Source organism: Monodon monoceros, unplaced genomic scaffold (assembly GCF_005190385.1).
Source record: "Monodon monoceros isolate NGI ecotype Baffin Bay Population unplaced genomic scaffold, NGI_Narwhal_1 Super_Scaffold_3, whole genome shotgun sequence".
Classification (NCBI taxonomy): domain Eukaryota; kingdom Metazoa; phylum Chordata; class Mammalia; order Artiodactyla; family Monodontidae; genus Monodon; species Monodon monoceros.
The window spans coordinates 101,237,184-101,256,037 of NW_021703780.1; the positions used below are offsets into that span (position 1 = coordinate 101,237,184).

The window sequence follows — 18,854 nt, forward strand, 5'->3', positions numbered from 1 at the left end:
CCTCCTTGCCGGATTTTCTGGCGTTAATGGCTCAGTTTTATTTCAATAAGAACCTAAGACTTTCTATGCAAGGGTTTGCAGGTTAAAAGTGAACGTTTGCTTTTTCGCTTTACTTGTTTTAGATTTTTACAAAGAGAATCCAATTATGGGTAATTAAGAGGTGATTATATTTCTAAATTCTCCTACAACACATTATGACTAGCCCAAATCATATTATGTAGGCTTCTTTACACATAAACACATCAATCAACTTTATAGATGACAGCTGTTACTTCAAACTAAAAAATGGTAAAAGTTTTCTTACAAGGCAATAAATATTTTAAAATTTCTATTCCATTTGTACTGATATACAAGAAGCCCTCAAAGGGTGCCAGTACCCACAATGCTAGAAGGCCAAGGGCAGCGTCCAGGTCGGATCATGTGATCTAACACAATGCAGATAGTTCAGACTCATTAGTTCTTGCTTTTGCTGGAAAGAAACCGGATGCCGGGGACCCAAATATTAGGACCACAACCTAGGATTTTGTATCTTTAAGGCAGGAACCAAGCTACCCTCGTTGAACTTTTTGGCATAGGGCTAGTTTAATGAAAACATAAGTGGCATTAGTTTCAAAGAGAGATTAAAAATGAAATACCTAGTACGTTATGGACTGGTTTTCTCGATAAACGTTATAGGTAATATCTTATACACAAGTCTATAGTGGACAATGTTGGCTTTCTCCCCACATTCAGCCTGCCTTTCCTTGGTGGCACTGGGGTGGGACTGACTCCCGTTCTTCTTACCACTGAGACTGGTTCAGGGGCTGGTGGGAGACCTGAGATTGGCCCGATTGGAGTGAAGTTCAGTCTCTGGTTCACTGGTTGGGGGTGTCCACGTGTTACAAAGATGAGAGGTCTGGATCCGCTACAGCCGTGTGTCCGTAGCCAGCATGAGGACAAAGCCGGTACAGGAAAGAAGGCAGAGATTTCAGAGCAGTGGAGCTTGAAACATGCCTTATATCTGTGTTTTTCAGTTTTGAGAGAGACCATTCCCCTCATTGTTTAAGCCAGTTTGAGTTGGGAGTGCTGGTCCTGGCACTCAGGAGTCCTCACTAGTGTAAGTGGCATGTACAAAAATACTGAGACAAGGTTGCTTAAGGTAACTGCAGTTAGATATTGTATAAAGTTTCACTTTAGGTATATTCTTGTATTCTCTGTTATTACACTGTCAAGTAAAAGAAATGTAGAAACTTCTAATTATGCTCATTTCTCCTTGATAGAAGGCAAAATTACCTAAGTCAGCTCTTCTGAGTTTACCTCTTCTCATTAAATGGCTACACCATTTTACAAGCACACGAACTGAGTTTTGAGCCCAGTTCCATCTGACTCCAAAGTCTGCACTCTTTTTTTTTTTATTTTTTATTTTTTATTTTTTTTTTTTAAAGTCTGCACTCTTAATCACTCCCTCTAGAGCAAGCACCAAAGTAGGGCCAGAGCGAAAATATCTCAGGCTTTGTAGGGTTTCTGCCTTCACAATTCAGCTCTGCCGTTGCCATGCAGAAGCAGCCATAGATGATACATAAACAAATGAGCATCACTCTGTGCCAAAAAATTTGTTTTACGGATACTGAGACTTGAATTTCATACACTTTCACACCTTTTGATTTTAAAAAGCCATTTAAAATGATAAAATTCACTCTTGCTCATGGGTGATACAAAACAGGCAATGGGGCAACAACTCGTATGCCACTGTCATAAATAAATCCACGTTCTAGATTATGTCTGGTGCCTAATCTCCAATTCTCTTAAATCCAGATGAAGAGTTTTGAGAAGGGGAACAGTCAAATTCCTATTTTAAAAGGATCATCTGGTGTCCCCAAGATTCCCAAAGATAAATCAATTTCTTGAATAAATACTTTACTTGGGTATAGTTTCTCTGCCCCAAACGCTGGCTTCAGCAACAAAAAATACTTTTAAAAAGGAAATAACTGTTTCGAACATTCAGAAGAAACACTTATGAATTTTTTAGATGGGCACATATATTTAAGTGTCCCTTCCTTCTAACTGCCTTTTATAAAACTCTTGAAAGCTACTCTAATTGCTGTGGATTTACAGACCAAATGAATTTACTGGTGTAAATCCTGAGAGATACCTGTCAGTTAAATTAGCCACCATGCTTGAGCAAGCATTCTCAGCATTGTTCCTTGTATACATAAGGTACACGGAAGATGCTGGCATTGCGGATGGGGCTTTGAGGTGAGACGGTCCTGGGCCTGAATCTCAGTTTAGCCACTGCTTTCTGTCATCCCAAGATTATGTAACGTTTCTTTTTAAAATTATTTATTATTATTATTTTTTTATTTGTTGGCTGCGTTGGGCCTTTGTTGCCGTGCGCGAGCTCTCTCTAGTTGCGGTGAACGGGGGCTACTCTTTGTTGTGTTGTGTGGGCTTCTCATTGTGGTGGCTTCTCTTGTTGCAAAGCATGGGCTCTAGGTGCCCGGTCTTCAGTAGTTGCAGCACGTGGGCTCAGTAGTTGTGGCTCGTGGGCTCTGGAGGACAGGCTCAGTAGTTGTGGCTTGTGGGCTGTAGAGCTCAGGCTCAGTAGTTGTGGTGCACAGGCTTAGTTGCTCCGCGGCATGTGGGATCTTCCCGGACCAGGGCTTGAACCTGTGCCCCTGCACTGGCAGGCGGATTCTTAACCACTGCACCATCAGGGAAGTCCCATAAAATTGTGTAACCTTACTGAACCTTGCTTTCTGCATGTGTAAATTGGGGTTACTGTATATAAATAAAGTAGTTGGATCAGTCTTTTGTATCCAAGTGCTCACAGTGGGGTAGCAGAGAGTACCTCAGAGGTTCGGAACGTGGGCTTTGACTTGGGTTCCTGAGACCTGGGTTCTGATACCTCGCTCTGCCATTTACAACGTGAGCAAGTTTCTTAGCCTCTTTTTGATTCCTTGCTTGGAATTAGTTTTGAGAATTATATAAGAATAGCTGGGAGAATTAAATAAGGCCGTGCACGTATAACATGTAATTTGCTTGGTAAAGCTGAAACTGGATACACCTGTACAAACATTTTTTGAACAATAAAAATGTTTGGGTTCATATACAAACTGCTTGTGGGTACAGACACAGCTCACAAATGAAAGAGAGCTGACAGCAACTTTTTCTTGTAATGAGGGCCCAGAGGGCATTCTCCTTTCATCAGCAAAATAAAACTGTATAAATGTTCTCAGTGATACCAATGGGAAGTTATTCTCTGCTCCAATTTATAGAAGACTGAACTGTGCAGTCATATTAATAGTACCCATAATAATGGAGAAAAAATGAGTAGCAAAAATAAATATAAATCACAAGAATAAAGCCTAATTACTTTGCAAATCCAAAATGCAGTTTTACCCATGTCCAGTATACTTCGTGTCAAGAAATGGATTCCTATAAATTTTAATGTGGGGCTTCCCTGGTGGCGCAGTGGTTAAGAATCCGCCTGCCAACGCAGGGGACATGGGTTCGAGCCCTGGTCCAGGAAGATCCCACATGCCTCAGAGCAACTAAGCCCGTGCGCCACAACTACTGAGGCTGCACTCTAGAGCCCACAAGTCACAACTGCTGAGCCCATGTGCCTAGAGCTTGTGCTCCGCAACAAGAGAAGCCACCGCAATGAGAAGCCCGCTCACCACAACAAAGAGTAGCCCCTGCTCGCCACAACTAGAGAAAGCCCGAGCACAGCAACGAAGCCCCAACACAGCCAATAACTAACTAACTAAATAAATTTATTTAAAAAATAAAATAAAATTTAAAGTGGCATAAAAATGTTAGTTTACTTAAACTACCAGTGTTTTGCTTTTACAGTGTTTAATTTTATAATCTTTATATTATCTTTAAAGTTGCTACTTTTTCTAAATAATGATTGATACATGACCATGACTCCATGTTTTGCTGAAGTTAAAACTAGTTTAAATTCATAGCAGCACTGTTTGAAATAGTAAAAATTTGGAAATAACCTAAATATTCATTAACAGGAGAACAGACAGACTGTAGCATATTCACTCAAGAGAATATTGTACAGGGAAAAAAAAAGAAAAAAAAAGGAATGAACTAGAGCTACATATATCGACATGGATGAATTTCACAAACATCAATGTGTGAAAAAGACTGAAAAGAATAGGTGCTGCCTGCCACTGATATCTTCTGTAAAATATGCAAAACAATACTATATATTCTAATAGAGTAAATGTAGGTGATATACTATGACAAAATAAATATAAATGGTGAATCTGGTAAAGGGTCTGTGGGAGTGTTTTGTCCTACTGTTAGAACTTTCCTGTAAGTTTGAAATTATATCAAACTAAAAAGTTAAAAGAATTGTATATTCTTTAAGGGCATGTACAACTGTAGTGGAATATAAAGAAAGGTAATTCTAAACACCACGTTCGGGACAGTGGTTGCTTTCAGGAGGCGTGGAAGCGAGGGCACACAGCTGGAGGAGGGTGACAAGGAGTTTCAGTTGCGTAATCAACGTGCGACTTCATCAGCTGTATGGCAGGAACCCGATAACATACTTTATTATTCATTAGGCCTTTTGCACGTCTTAAATATTGCATAAACTAAGTTTAAAAGTAAAAATTGTATTAACATTAGAGTAACTTATAACTCTGAAAACCTAACCTATTGGGTTGGCCAAAAGTTTTGTTTGGGTTTTTCCATAACATCAAAACCCGAACGAACTTTTTGGCCAGCCCCATACAGTGTAAACCACATCAGTGTGTGTACATATAGAGAGAGACAGACAGACAGGCAGACAGGATACGTAGATACATTGAGAATTTTCCTTTTAACCTGTCAAAGTGTAGTCAGCCCAACTTATGAGTCATTGGAAAATACAAATGCTTACAACCTGCTTCTCCAGTCTTAATGAGAACTGCTCTGGGAGAAAGGCAGAAACAATTCCTTCCTGCTTGTGGTTCGGTGGGAAAAGAAGTTACTGGATTCCAGAATTAGTGTATACATTTTTTTCCCGTAGAAATGTTCAGTATGTGAGGTCATAATATGAAGTGATAGAGTTGATCAACAGCAAAGCCTTGAATTTTATCGATGAAAAAATCTGAAGGCCTGAGAAATTACTTGGTTAGGGTCCTACATTCCAGCCTAAAACCCCCTTCAACAGATTTTGGTTGGCAAGCCAAGGAATGTCAACATGACGTCAATGATGTCTCAGTTCCAACGCTTAAAACACAGCCCTTCTGTAAGTTGGTGACTCTCATGTATGAAATCATTACCCCACGTTTAAAAAAATACCTCAAGCCTATTTGCACCAGCACAACCCGTCCTCCAGACATTAGGAGGCCCTTCCTAACCTGGCACCTCCCAGCCCTTACTACCCCATCTCTGGACTTTCCTTCCTCATATTTTCCAATCTCTTAGTAGTACTGAACCACTCACTATTCTAATGCTATGTGGCTACACATGTTGTTCCCTGTGTCTGGAATATTCTTCACCTGCTTCCACCTGAAAAAATGTAACTGGCTCTTCAAAATTCAGCCCAGATATCACTTCCTCAGTGAAGCCTTCTCTGCCCTTCCTTGCTTGTACCTTGAACACGGTGGTTATTGCACCGTTGTGACTGCCATTTATTTACGAATTCGGCCTCCTTGCCTTTCACTGATGCGCATATTGAGGGTAGGGGGTCAGGTCTTAACCCTTTCTGTATTCTTAGCGTCTGTCTGTGACAGTGCCTCGCACAGAACAGTTGCTCAAGACGGTTTGTGCAATTAAACGAATGCTTTGCTTAGTCCTAAATTACAAGTTCATAACTTTTTTTCTTTTAGGTTTTATACATGTTATTAACCACTGTCTTGAAGATATTTTGATTCTTCAAGCTGCTATCCGTTTGTCCAAGTCAAATAAATCACCCAGAATCATTAACTTGATTTCCTTGCCTACAGCCTGACACATTCTGACACCCACTTCTGCCATCCTCAAAATTAATTCCCTGTCACCACTGCGCTCAGGAATTTGGTCCCCATTCTTAGAGAACTGAAGCCAGAGATAGCAAATTGGCTGCTCGGACTTTTTTTTTTGTAAATTAATTGTCGACACGCAGAGCTGAAACATTCCAGCATCTATAGAAAAAAAAAATGCAAGCTAGGGCAACAGTGGGTTTTTAATTCCCATGGCGACAACCACCAGCAGGACGTGAGTAGCCCCACCTCTCAGATGGCACATCTCCTCCCCATTCCCAGCCACCCCCCCGCCCTAATGCAGACCTGAGAGTCAGTCCTCATTTATAATTTTTCTCACCCCTGCCCCTTTAGTTCTCCTACAGCATTTACCTTGGTGACCCCTGGCTTTTCCCATTACTCCCCACACCCTAGTTTGCTTCAGCATCACCATCTTGTACAGACCCTGGCTGAAAATGGCTCAGGACACCTGCCCCACCCTGAATGCACTCCGAGTCTCCCCGGAGCTTTGGAAAATACTGGAATTTTTGCAAAGTAATAATCCGCTCCACACACCTGGCTTTTAATGACGGCCAGGATGGAGATAAAGCTAAATAAGGCAAGCTTCCTTTTTCCTTTCCTTTGAAGAGCTGGCGTTCTGCATTCTTACCAGAGCCTTTAACATGCATCGAGCTCGTTAGTTACTCTTAAGCATCCCGCGGGGGTGGGGGTGGGGTGGGAAACGCAGGGCGATTAGACTCCTCGGTCTACAGAGCGGATCCTGTCGAGTGCCGGGCGCTCTTCTCGGTTCCAGGAGGACCCCGGGACGGGCAGACACAGGCGCCCCCTCCACGGCCGCCAGGGCCGGCGAGGGCGGCCCAGGACCAGGCGGTCAGGGGCGCGGGGCTGCACGCGTGGCGGGGGCGCAGGTGCCGGAGGGGCCTCGGGTAGTCCCCGCGGCCCCGTCACCGTTACTTACGGGGCTACCCCGACGGGAGGCACGGCCGCACTCGCTCCGCAGGGGCCGCCGCAATGGCGCCGCGACCCGGCCTGGGGCGCCTGACCTGCTGGCGCTGCCCAATATGGGCAGAGCCGGCGAACGATATAAATAGACGGCGCGGGGAGGGGGCGCGGGCGCCCGCGGGCAGGAGGCGGCCTGGAAGCTCCGCGGACGGACGCGTGCTCGCCCTCCGCGCCCACCCTCCCGCTCTGGGCTGCAGGGACTACACGCCGCAGCGCCTGCGTGTGTGTGTACATGTGTACACACGTGTGTGTACACGTGTGTGTACAGTGCGTGCGCAGGTGCAGGGCATCAGTGCCTGAGGCTTCATGCTCAGCACCCGTGGGCACGGGAGGGCGGGATTCCAGCAGTTGCCACAAACTCATTTTTTGGGTCCTTAGTGACTGTTCTGGCCTGAAGGACTGGGAGCACTGTGGCCTGTGCCCATCACACAGTGCTCACCCTACAGAGCATCACACTGTAGCCAGGTGTGCAAACCTGTCACATTTCCCCACACCCCCGAAAGCTCCCAGAGGCCAAGAGCTCTGTCTTGTCCACCTTGGCGGCCCACTCACATGCTGGCTGGGGCCCTCCAGAGAACGGATGGTCAGGGAGCGGTCACTGATTTGGGTGATGGAGGGGCAAAGCTGGTAAGTGACAGGAAGGAGGGCCTTACCTGGTGTCCTAGCTCCGCTCTGCCCCTGGAAGCCTCATGACCTCCTGTGATTAGCTCAGATTCTTGGAGGACAGTAGACAAGACCGTATTGTACCTGGCTCACACCCAAGTTATTAGGAGGATGAAATAGGAGAGCCAATAGGTGTGAAAGTGCTTCGATAACTATCAAGTAACCCAAGTCATTTTCTCCTGATGAGGCAGGTATTATTAAATGCAGACTCCTCCAAAGGTCTTGAAAGTGGGGCAGAAGGCCACCTCTTACTGATAGTACTGATTGTATCCTGTCCTGAGGCAGAGACAGGGACATTTCTTTTGGAGGCTCTTCTGCTTTAAGAATCTGTCAGAGAGGGACTTCCTTGGTGGCACAGTGGTTAAGAATCTGCCTGCCAATGCAGGGGACACGGGTTTGAGCCCTGGACTGGGAAGATCCCACGTGCCGCGGAGCAACTAAGCCTGTGTGCCACAACTACCGAGCCTGCGCTCTAGAGCCCGGGAGCCACAACTACTGAGCTCACGTGCAGCCATAAATAAATAAATAAATACACGAATAAATAAATAAATAAGAATCTGTCAGAGGGAAGCTGGGGAAGGGAGGTTCCATCTGTCTACTAAGCCTCACCTGCCCACTCCTGTGATGATAAACCACCCAGAGCCCAGCCTTGGGGCACTCAAGGCTGCACACAATTTAATCTAATAGATTTCAGGGTTTTTGAAAGGTCACAAACCTTCTGGATGCCAAATTTCTCTCCACATCCCAAGATTATTTCATTTCCCCCAAGCAATGAAATCCTCAAATCCTGAGTCTATGAATCATCAAATCTTGCGTGAGGCAGAGTCCAGGTACACTAACTGTTATTAAGTTATTATTTATTAACCAGTGGTTAGTATCTTGCATACCTTGTGAGTCAAGATGTATAGGTTCAGCTGCTCTAACAGGGAATTCCAGTGATAGTTCCCTAACAGGAAGGAAGGTAAGTTTTCCTTCTTACAGTGCCTGGTGGAAGGGCTCCAAGGCTCCTCAGGCAGCTCCACAGTCACTGCCCTGGGCGCCTCCCCTCCACCCTTCTTACTCCACCTTCCCTAGAGTACTGCCCTGGTCCACATGCTCCAAGACAGCTCACCACCACCTCCATCTGGGAGGAACAGGAGAGGGGGGAAGCCTCCCCCCTTTAAGGACACACCCAGAAGTCACTCTTCAGATACTGTTGTCTGTAATACGGTCAAACCTCGCCCATGGCGGTGGGACTGGGAATTCTAGTCTCTCCTGGGTGGCCAGTAGCTCCGTTATTTACATTACGATCCAGCCGGCAGTCTTTGCCCTACACATTGTCTGTAGATTCATCAATCCACAAACGTTTATTTCACCTTCCATAAAACCTTGCACCACTCCTTTCTAGCCCTGGTTTCAGGTTTAGTTTTGCATTTGTTGGTGTAATTGTGAGATCAATGGCCCTTCTCCCCACGAAGTGAGAGCAGGGCTGTATCTGTTTCTGCTCACCCTTGTGCCCAGAGCCTGGCACCAAGCTGGTGCTCAGTAAATGGTTGCGGACCCAATGGATGCACATAATTAGGGAATTATCTCCCAAGTCCAGCTCAGATGTCATCTCCTCCGTGTATCTTTCGCAGAACACATCTCCAGCAGAATGACTGACGCCACTGTCTGTGTTCCCAGGGCACTCCCCCTCTGCTGTTGACAGGTAGCACTGGGCCCATGGCCTGATGACTGTGGTTTTGGGTCTCACATGCTGCTGGGTGGTGGGCACCTCCAGGCAAAGAGCGGCTGCTCTCATCCCTGCATCCCCGGAGCTCAACAATGGCTGGCACGTAGAAGACCCTCAACAACTTTGTGTTGACTTTTTTTGTGCTTGAAAACAGTTGGCTTCTATAGAGAGCAAATGTTTTTGCTTTCCCCTTCTCTGCTTTTGCCCACCACTGCTCATGTAGCTCCTCTCTCGAAGCATTCTTTAATTAAGTCCCTAGCCCTTTCCTTCCACCTGCTGGCGCTCACACCACATTGCACGAGAAAGGCTGGGGTCCTGCAGTGTACGACTCACCAGTGACACGGTGTGATCCCAATTGCTCTCTAAACTCCCAGCCGAACTCTGGATTTTGTCCTTTCCCATTATCGGGGTGTTGCCATTGGAAGAGTAATGCCTCCCTTGCCGTCTGTGCATTTGTCTAGTCATTTAAGAGACATTTATTGAGCAACTATTCTGTGCCAGGCATAACTAGATGCTAATGAACAGCTGTGAATAAAACAGGCTTGGTCCCTGGAAGAATATACTCTGGTGAGGTGACAGTTAATCTCTCAGCTCTCCCTTCTCCCTCTCTTTCCTTGGGTGAGATGGTAGAAGCCATGAGATCAGAGATGAAGCCATGTTGGAGAGAGAGAAGCAAGGGGATCAAAGACACACCCAGGCTGGGGATGGAGGTGGAGGAAGAGAGGGCGATGGAGAGGAAAAGAATATTCCGTGGATAAAAGCAACAGGAACGGACAGAGCATGGCTGCGGAGGAGGGAAGTGGTAGGAGGAGCGTCGGATTATGGGAAGAATTAAGAACAAAGGCCAGACCCCAGGATCTGGCCAAAACGTCACTGACAGTGGTGGCAAAGTGAGAGCTGGGCTGAAGTAGGAACAGGCCGCAGCCCTTCAGGGCTTAACGTAGAGAGGCTCCCCCGCCTTCTGCTTCTGCGGGAGCCCTGCAGGTGTTTGCATCATCCAGGTGGCTGTCCTCCTCTGCTTAGTTGTTAGGACACATCCCCAGTGGAGGCTCTGCCTAGTCCCCTGGGTGTTTGTTGGTCTCCAGACAGAGGGAAAGAGCGGGGGGACAAGTGCACAGCAGATCTGTGGGGGTCAGGCCTGGAAGAGGCAAATGTCAGGCCGCTCACTCCCTTTGGAAAGATGGAGGCCACGTGGTCACACCTCACTGCGAGGGAGACTGGGAAATAGAGTCTCACTCTGTGACCAAGAGGAAGGGAAAAGGATTTGCTAGACAGACGGCCATGTCCGTCACAGACCAACTGGAAGCAGAGACACTGGGTGCAGACCAGCACTCGTGGAAGCCGGATGCTAGTCCCTCAAGAGTTTCCAGAAGACAGAGTTCTAAAGCCATTAGAACTGGTTTAGAACCATTTGGGAAATGGTTTAGAAGCATTTGGGAAATGCTGCATTCCTTGTCCCTTTGGGGAGAATCAAAATACAGTATTAAAGGCTCTAATGAATCCTGCAGTGAAGAGGCAAGGCATTTCCTAACCGTTCTTGACTTTGGGACCTCTGGGTCTATGATGTGAATATGGGTCCCCATGGGACACAGCTGGGAAATACTGATGGGGCAGAAGGAGGCCTTAGGGCAACCTGAGGATGTGTTAAGATAGAAGCTTTAAGTCTGTATAAAGACAAAAACCAAGACACCCTTGGAAAGGGGGAGGCTCCAAATGTTAGAGGGGAGAGAAGATGCAGGATCTAGGCTGGGGAAGTAGAAAGGAACGGAAACCAAAGTGGGAGCAGAAATGCCAGCTGTCTTTGCTGGGTGCAGAGAAATTGACTCAGTTCCTGGAAGGAAGCGTGAGACCCTTTGGCTGATAGAGGGGCTGAGGGGAAGCTGGGGGTCTGAGAAGACACCATCTAGAAGGAAGCTGTGGAGAATCCTTAAAGGACTGCATGTCTCCACTCTTCCGAAGAATAATGGGTGGAAATGGGAGGCAATCTCCTCAGTATGTTTTATAAGTTAGCCCACAGTTAGATTTGTAGATGAGTAACCCCCTGTCTCCCGAACCTGATAAAGATGACTGTAAAAGATGTGATGACGGCTCTCGCCCGGTGAGGACCCTGTCTCATCCCACCCAGTCCTCTCACGTACTGGAGCACTGACTGCCTCCCAGCAGGTGGTGGTCCTGAGTTCAGGGGACTATGGGGGGCTTGCAGTTTGCACAATGCCTTTGCTCGTTTTTCCATTTAATCCTCACACCACCCAGGAGCAGGATGAGTCTCAGGACGGCCAGTGGTCAATGGCAGGGTGGCACAGTGAACATGTGAGGGACCTGGCTTTGGACCACCCACCATCATTCCATGTCTGTTATACCATCTGTCTCATCATCCACTGAGATGGGGTCTGTACAGGGGTAATCAGGTTAGGATGAGGTCATTAGGGTGGGCCCTAATTCAGTATGACTGGTGTCTTTAGAAAAAGGAGGATTTGGAGACAGTCATGCACACAGGGAGAACACCATATGACTATGAATACAGCTGTCTGTGACAGGGAAGAACAAATCTGACTTCATATTGGATGTGTTTCTCTTAACCTTTGTATTGTATTGCTTTTGCTAAAAGTTAATCACTAAAGGGATGTTGCCTGTAGGCTTAAATTCTACATAATGGCCCATCTCCGGGGAACCCTGCCTCTTTCGGGAAGGAAGAAATGAACACTTCCCCTCCGCAGTCTGACCAGAACTAGGACTTTACCCCCTCCCCTTTCAGTATAAAAAAGAGGCCTGAATTCTAACTCAGAGAAGATGGGTCTTTGGGACACTAGGCCACCATCTTCTCGGTCTGCTGGCTTTCTGAATAAAGTCGCTATTCTTTGCCCCAACAACTCGTCTCTTGATTTATTGGCCTGTGTGGCGAGCAGGACGAGCTTGGACTGGGTAACGGTCTACCAGACAATGAGAGAGGCCTGAGGCAGAGCCTTCCCTCACGGCCTCAGAAGGGACGAACCCTGCCGACACCACAATCTTGACGTCCAGCCTCCAGAATTGTGACACAGGAAATTTCTGTTGTTTAAGCCACCACTCAGTGGAACTTTGTTACAGTGGCCCTAGGAAACTATTACCACTGCCCCCCAGATTCAGTCAGTTTTCTGGGTGGTGCTGTTCAGGTTGCTATAAAAATGCCAAGTGCTGCATCATTTTATCCATGAGCATGTCATGCACAGCTTACCCCAAAACTTTGCCAAATCAAGATACACTATGCTGATGACCATTTCTTTATTTTAGAAAAGAATATGAGGCTCGTTTGACCTAATTTGCATTTATTTATTTAGTGGGGAAAGTTCATGTTGACCACTAGAGAGCCTCCCTATCCTTAATAAGCACTCACAATGCATCCATTTGAAAATACAATAGAATTTTTTCCAGAATCAACTTCAAGTTTACAGTCTATAATGATCATAATCCACTTTTTATCAATTGCAACATTTGTCCATTAGGAGCCTTTTCAGATCTGAGTTCCTTTAGTGTGGCTGGGTACTATCCTCCTACTGGCTTTCTATTTTGGGAAGTTTCTCTTTCTCCTTTTATTTTGAAAGAATTTCAAGCATTCAAAATAGTTGCAAGACTATGACAATGAACTCTCGTATACCTTTCACCTAGGTTGACCAATTATTAATGTTTTGTCATATTTACTTTTTCTCTCTCAGGATTTAAATTATATATATAATTTTATTTTTTCTGAATATTTGAGAGCAAATTCCAGATAATGAGACCCTTCACCCCTGAACACTTACTCATGTAATCCTAAGAACAAGGATATTATTTTACACATCCATGGAGTGATTATCAAAGTCAGGAAATTTAACATCAATAACAAAACTATTATCGTACCTCCAGTCTACATTTGAATTTTGCCCAAGTCCTAATCTTGTTCTTCACACAATCCACTATCCAGGATCACACACTGCATTTTCTTGTGTCTCTTTGGTCTCCTTCAGTCTGGAATATTTCCTAGGTCTCCTTTGCCTTTCATGACCTTGACGTTTTGGAAATGTTCAAGCCAGTTACTTTGTAGAGCCTTTCCATTTGGATCTGCCGAGTGTTTTCTCTTTCTTAGGCTCAGGTTCATACTTTGCCATACCTAGGTTTAGTTCTAAGAGTATTCTCTTTTCTGAGGAAGATTGGAAGAAAAATAGTGGTTGCATACAGTGGTTCTGTGTAAAGTGACATTTCTGATTTTCCTCTGCTTCCTTCTCCAGCTCCAGGCCGTGCCTTTCTGTCCCTGGTGTCGTGTACACTGCAGCCCACCACATAGAACCCCCTTCAGCAGGGAGACACTTTCCACCTGCTGAGTGTTAGCTGCTGAGCCCCCCGTAGATTGGTCCCCTCCTGGAATTTCTCTGGGCCCAGAGGAGCTGTGTTGCCCAAGCTTTCACCCCTCCCCGGAGGCAGTGTGCCTCCAATGACTGGTCTTTGAGGGGGGGACAAAGGCCCTCAATTTGGGAGACTCTGAAGGGCCGTCCCAGATCCAGAGCGTCCCGTGGGTCACATGTCTTTCAACAAGAAGTCTCTGGCCTTCGATTTCATGTACATCATTCATTTTGGAAAAGAAGCTATACTGAAAAATACATCCATTTCCAAAAATTCAATCAATACGAAAAGTTCAAGGAAGTAAGCAAAACTCACCCAAAGTCCCACTATTTTTCAGGCGTCCTCCCATTGTCCAGGTGCATGTGTGTGAACGCTGGGGGTGTATCTTATACAAATGGGATCATGCGCTACATGCTAGGCTGCAATACCCATCCTCTCTTGCTCCCATGGTACTATCACCTATGTGCGAGACTTCCCAGAATAAAGACGGCGTCTCCCCGCCTGCCCTGCAGCCACGTATGGCATCTGAGAGGAAGAGGTGCGGGTAACTTCTGGGAGTGACCCCCAGGAGGAAGCGAGACGCCCTTCCCTTTCCCCTTCCCGCTGGTTGTTACCGACCTTTCCAGTTAGTTCCCCACACGGGTCCTTCTGCCCCACGCCATTGGAGCCAGTAAAAGGAGATCAAGTTCAGTTGAGAAGGAAAAGAAGGCTTTTATCCTCTGACCAGATGATGGAGAGGTGGGGGCTCCTGGGTGGGGCCGCTTTACAGGTTTTCAGCGGCATCAGGGGGAAGGGGGCGGAGTTCTTGTGGATCTTGTGGATCGGGCGCACCTGAGCTGCTCATCTTTGGCATCGCGGTGCAGGTGCGGCGCCTCTGCACACGGCCCGCCGCCATCTTCCAGTGTTGTGGGCGGTGCTTCTGCACACGGCTTGCCGCCGCCGTCCTGAACTGAGCTCTCGGTGGCGTCTCTGGGTTCTCTGCGCGGCTGTTTCCTACGGGGAGCTGGGCTCAGGTTTCGGGGTGCGAGGCCTCTGCACGTGGCCTCCTGTGAGCGAGTGAAACTAGACTACTCACAAAGGAAAAAAAAAGGTTAGACTTTATTTCATTACCCAGATTCTTTTGTTATTTCCCAGGAGCTGTGATTGGGCTTTGTGACATGATGCATATTGAAGAGCTTTGAGCAAAAACTGTCAGGCTTGTCATTCCTCGAGTGGCACGTTTGAACCTCCATGTGGCCGTCATGGTTTGGTCCGAGCTCGGGGTCTCACCGCCTCCCCAGGAGGTGGCACGGCGATCTGATAGAGTCTGGGGGCCTGAGACCTGGTGGAGGGCCCTCATGGGAAACGGCTTCCTTTCCTTCTCTTACCTCTAAGCTTCGAAAGTCCTGCTTTCCATTCCCTATTTCAAACATTTTTGTGAATAATTTTATTTCCTTCCAAATATTTTTGGTTTTAATTTTTTAAAAAGAGTTTTGGTTTACTTATACAAGTTTTTATTCAATGGCAAAAATTAAGGAAATACAAAACATTAAGAAGAAGAAAACAAAATGGCCCATAACCATGGCTTTGATTATATCTTTCCAGGAAGACTTTGTTATATTGCTAATAAATACTATATTTTTCATTGTATGAGATTGGTATTTTAATTTGGTTTATGGCACCTTTTCATATAGGATTTAAAATTTGTTATAGAATCAAATTTATTAATCTGCTTTTTAAGGCCTCTGGGATTCTCTGAAGACCCCCTCCCATCACACACCTGAAGGTTATAAAAACTTTCTTCTGTTGTATTTTCTAGTACTCTGTATAAAAAATAAATTAAAAAAATTTAAAGGTTACACTCCATTTACAGTAATTACAAAATACCAAAACACTGACTGTATTCCTGGTGTTGTGCGATACATCCTTATAGCCTGTTGTCTCTTTTGTCTTTATTTCTTACATTTAAATTCTAACCCAGCTGGAATCAATTGTGATGAGAGGAGAGAAGCCATCTTTTTCCTAATTGATGCTGTAGTTTTTCCACCACCGTTTGTTAATAATTCACCTTTTTCTTATGGACTGGGAAAGCCACCCTAATCACACAAGAAACTCTCACCTGTAGTTGGATCGCTTTCTGGACCCCCTAGTCACTTTCTTCAGTTCAAAGTTCAGCCTGGCTTTTCTTACCTGTTTATTCTTAACTTGTTTTTTCTTTTTTGAAAACATTGGTTATGGAAATTTTTATGTAAGCATAGTAAACTAAATCAAATTATACCAAAAAGATAACAACCACAGCACCCTTTTGACAAGCCTTGTTCTAGAAAATAATGTCATGGGCCCTTTGAGACAAACACACACCCTGTTTCCTAAAAGGAACCACACTTCTTCTGTGGCTTGGTTTGATGCTTTGACAACTTATAGGCAGCTTTTCATGTCAGTAAACACAGATCATAACTTGTGGTGTTTGCATGGTATGGTACAAACTGTACCAGAATTTACGTAACTGTTTTTAATCAATGGTCATCTCAGTCCTTTCTAACTTTTTTTTTTTAGCAATTGTCAATACTGTGATGAAAATCCTTGTACATAAAGCTTATTGAACTTCTAACGATTTTCTTCCTCTGATTCTTAGAAATGGCATTTCTTGGGCGAAAGGTGTGCGTACTTCACATCAGAGGTTTTGCCAGCAGCCTGTACCCACCGAACGTGTAAGTACCTACCTCTTAGCCAGCACTGGCCTTTGCAGTCTTTTTCACCTGTGATATTCTGTTAGGCTGGAAATATTATCCTGTTTTTATTTTCACTGTTGATTGTTAACAGAGTTGAACATCTTTTCATATGGCTATTGTCCGTTTGTATCCCTTTGTAGCTTTGTTGTCCAGCTTCTTTCCCTGTTTGTTTTATTATTGGTTTATTTGAGGTTTGAGATATAAATGATATTACGTTTTTTTTCTTGTAATGCATTACAAATATCCCCTTCCTACTCCTGTTGTGTTTCAACTTTATGGAATTTTTACAAGGGTTTTTTGTTCTTTTCTGGTTTTGCAACATGTTTAGAAATGTTTTTCCAACCCAAGATTATTTAAAATTGCATTAGTTTTTCTTCTAGTGTTTTTATGGCTTTGTCTGTTTGAAAATCTTTAAATGTTACCCCTCTCGGGATTTGTTTCCGTGTAAAGAGTGATGTGGGAATCCAGGTTTATTTTGTTTTTTTTCTGAGTGTTGAGCTGGTTGTCCCAATCCAATATTGAACACTCTCTCTGCAGTGTCTGGTTTGAAATTCTAACTTTCTCCTGTACTAAATTTTCTTATTTACTTCCGTCTGTTTCTACACTCTCTTTTTTCCTACTGGGCGATCTGTCTATCCTGTCTCAGTAACATTCTACTTTAATTCTTACAGCTTTATAATGTCCTTTAACTTTTTATGGAACCTGGTTCGTTTGCCCGACACGCAGCAAGCCAAACGCTGAGATGCCGAGGTTTGCAGCAGAGAAAGGGTTTATTTGCAAGGCAGCCAAGTGAGGAGATAGGAGAACCAGTCTCAAATCCTTCTCCCTGAAGGCGAGGGGTTCAGGATATTTATGAGTGAAGCGTATAGGGTGGTTGGAGGTGCAGAGGGAGGTGATTAGAGGAAGGAAGAAGGTAAGGTAATCAGTGGTCCATGCACGTGTATTTGAGTAACATGCCTCTCCATGGGAAGGAAGCATGTTCAGAAAATGGCAGCATTAGCATGATCTGAGGGTGGAGTTTTTGGCCCTCTGACGACAAAAGGTCATCCATCAGATACTCGCACAGGCCCAGCTGAATGGTTTGTGGTCTTGACCGGTTTGAACTGGGGAAGACTAGCTCACTGTTCCTGAAAAACAATGGAAACCACTGTAACTATAGTGACCCTGTGTCAGAGGCGTTATCTATAGGGAGTCTGGTGATGCTTTGTCTAAGCTACCTGAAGTTTGGAGGGTATGCAGTTTGCAAGAACAATTAGTGAAGGCAGCTTACAGGATATTGTTTATTAAGCAAGTTACAGTTGAAGGAATCTAGTTGATGACTGCTTGGCTTCAAACTCAGGATAAGTTTTTCTTCTTTTTCAGTATTTCTTGACTACTGTTACATGTTTAGTTTTCCACTTCAGTCTTAGAGTCATTTGTCAAATTTCCAAGAAAAATCACTTTGTAATTTTATTTAGGATTGCTAAAAAACCCCAGTATGCTAGTCTGGGGAAACTAAGCAATTTTACAATGTTGAGTGTTCTGTCCAAGACCCAGGCAGGCATTTCCATTTGTCAGAGGTACCTGTTGTGTCCACTGATAACATTACTTTTCTCTCCGTGGAAGATGCCTCTAACTCTCAGCCTCGGTGGCTCTCACGGAGGGAGCAGTACTGCAGCCACAAACCACATGTCATGCACCTTGGAGAAAAGAGATTTTTAAGGGCAGTTTGGTCTGTCACTGATTTTTCCATACATGCAGACTTTTGAACCCAACCCATGTGGGTCCAAGGTCATGCATGCTATTCCTGTGACCTCTGGAGGACCAAGTGGGCTAGAGACCTTTTTCATTTTGTATTTGTGTTTGTTTTGAAATAATTCTTACAAAATTTTTTAAATTAATTAATTTATTTTTTGGCTGCTTTGGGTCTTCGTTGCTGTGTACATGGGCTTTCCCTAGTTGTGGTGAGCGGGGGCTACTCTTCATTGTGGAGCATGGGCTCTAGGTGTGCAGGCTTCAGTAGTTGAGGCACGGGGGCTCAGTAGTTGTGGCTCGAGGGCTCTAGAGCGTAGGCTCGGTAGTAGTGGCGCATGGGCTTAGTTGCTCCGTGGCATGTGGGATTTTCCCGGACCAGGGCTTGAACCCGTGTCCCCTGTGTTGGCAGGCGGATTCTTAACCACTGCGCCACCAGGGAAGCCCCAATAACTAAATTAAGCAGAGTACAGTTGAAAAAATCGGTGACCTACTTGGACATCATTTAATCGGCCATGTCTGTGTAGTTTGGGGGCTGTGTAATTTGCCACGATTGGCTCTTTGGTTTGCCTCTGGTTTTCGGGGAGCCCGCAGCAATGCTGTGCCTTCTGAGGACAGGTGTGCTGTTAAATCTTGAGCCTGTGTGAATTTGTTTTGCTCGAAGTTCGTCTGTGTGCAGCCACAGCAACTATCAGGTTGTGAGATGCAGGATGGTGCTTGTGCACAACAGGAGTGCACGGG

General features: G+C 45.2%; 1 protein-coding gene across 1 annotated transcript in view; it reads right to left on the bottom strand.

Moving 5' to 3' along the window:
• The window catches only part of KBTBD12 (kelch repeat and BTB domain containing 12), a 52,396-nt gene extending 45,743 nt beyond the window's left edge, over positions 1-6,653 (bottom strand). Inside the window, exon 1 of the mRNA XM_029243209.1 lies at positions 6,589-6,653. The gene's annotated coding sequence lies outside the window, so the exon portion shown is untranslated. The remainder of the gene's footprint in view (positions 1-6,588) is intronic.
• Between the last annotated feature and the right edge of the window lie 12,201 nt (positions 6,654-18,854).